The following is a 2,095-nucleotide window of genomic DNA, read 5'->3' on the forward strand; positions in this document are numbered from 1 at the left end:
TGATGCCAGATTCAACCTCCCAGGCTTTCCCACTTAGACAGGGAACCGGTGGCCAGACCCAATACTGGCCGTTTTCAGCAGCTGACATTTACAATTAGAAACAAAACAACCCTTCTTTCTCCAAAGACCCGGTGGCACTCACCGACCTAATAGAATCTGTTTTACTTACTCACCAGCCTACTTGGGATGACTGCCAACAGCTCTTACAGGCCCTCTTAACCTCAGAAGAAAAACAAAGAGTGTTCCTAGAGGCCAGAAAGCATGTTCTGGGAGATGATGGGCGTCCCACCCAGCTGCCTGAGGAAATTGATGCTGCATTCCCACTTAAGAGACCAAACTGAGATTTTAATACAGCTGAAGGTAAGGGACACCTACGCCTTTATCGCCAGTTGCTTCTAGCGGGTCTCCGAGGGGCTATACGACGCCCTACTAATTTGGCTCAGGTAAAACAGGTATTACAGGAAGCAGGGGAAACTCCCTCCGCCTTTCTAGAGACACTTAAGGAGGCCTACCGTATGTACACTCCCTATGACCCAGATGACCCAGGACAAATAACGAGTGTCTCTATGTCCTTCATCTGGCAGGCTGCTCCAGATATCAGGACTAAGTTACAGAGGTTAGAAAATTTGCAGGGCTATACATTACAGGATTTACTTAAAGAAGCTAAAAAGATTTTTAATAAGAGAGAGAATTGAGTCGAATCTTGGCCGCCGTAGTTCAGGGCCAAAAAAGGAAGGGAGATAGGGGGAGCTCGAAAGGGGCTGAAGCTGGATAAAGATCAATGTGCCTATTACAAAGAGAAAGGGCACTGGGCCAGAGAGTGCCCCAAGAAGCCTGGCGGACCCCGAAAGCCTCGACCACGAACCTCCCTCTTGGCTCTAGATAAAGATTAGAGAGGTCAGGGCCAGGAGCCCCCCCTGAGCCCAGGGTAACGCTTGAAGTTGGGGGGGGGGGCAGCCGGTTACTTTCCTGGTAGACACAGGAGCCCAGCATTCAGTCCTCACCCAAGCTTCAGGACAACTCAGCGACCGGACGGCCTGGGTACAAAGAGCTACTGGTGAGAAACAATACTGATGGACTACGGACCGCCGGGTTCAGCTGGCTACCGGTAAGGTGACCCATTCCTTCTTACATGTTCCGGACTGCCTGTACCCTCTGCTGGGCCGTGACCTGCTCACCAAACTAAAAGCACAAATTCATTTTGAGGAAGGAGGGGCCCGAATAACTGGCCCCCACGGAACTCCCCTTCAAGTTCTAACCCTATGAACCGGGACAGGACACTGGCTTGGGCAGAGACTGGTGGGATGGGGTTGGCGCTCCAACAGCCCCCCTTAATTACAACTCCAGTCTCCATAAAACAATACCCCCTGTCACATGAAGCTTATCAAGGTATAAGGCCTCACATTACGAGGCTTCTGGATCAAGGCATCCTAGTCCCCTGCCGGTCGCCTTGGAATACGCCTCTTCTGCCTGTTAAGAAACCCGGCACTAGAGATTATAGGCCAGTACAAGACTTGAGAGAGGTCAACAAGAGGATAGAAGATATTCATCCGACTGTTCCAAACCCTTACAATTTGCTCAGTAACTGTTCATCGATGAGAAACAGGGGTATGCTAAAGGGGTCCTAACACAAAGGTTGGGACCCTGGAAACGCCCTGTGGCCTACCTGTCTAAGAAATTGGACCCTGTGGCCTCCGGCTGGCCACCGTGCCTAAGGATGGTGGCTGCTATTGCCGTCCTGATCAAGGATGCTGAAAAATTGACTTTGGGACAGCCACTCACCATCCTAGCACCCCACGCAGTGGAGGCCTTAGTAAAGCAGCCCCCAGACCGCTGGCTCTCTAATTCTCACACCAAGCCTTGTTACTGGATGCAGAACGGGTTCAGTTTGGGCCCATAGTCGCCCTCAATCCTGCCACCTTGCTTCCTCTACCAGAGGAGGCAGAACAGCATGACTGCCTACAAATCCTCGCAGAAGTACATGGAACCAGGCCGGACCTATCGGACCAGCCTCTTCAGAATGCTGACCACACATGGTACACGGATGACAACAGCTTCTTGACAGAGGGAGAGCGAAAGGCTGGAGCTGCGGTCA

General features: G+C 51.7%; 1 pseudogene; it reads left to right on the forward strand.

Annotated features, from left to right (window-relative positions):
• The first annotated feature begins 939 nt into the window (after positions 1-939).
• LOC148007257 (uncharacterized) lies at positions 940-1,710 on the forward strand (annotated as a pseudogene).
• The last annotated feature ends 385 nt before the right edge of the window (positions 1,711-2,095 follow it).

Source organism: Rattus norvegicus, chromosome 1 (genome assembly GCF_021556685.1).
Source record: "Rattus norvegicus strain SHRSP/BbbUtx chromosome 1, alternate assembly SHRSP_T2T, whole genome shotgun sequence".
NCBI lineage: Eukaryota > Metazoa > Chordata > Mammalia > Rodentia > Muridae > Rattus > Rattus norvegicus.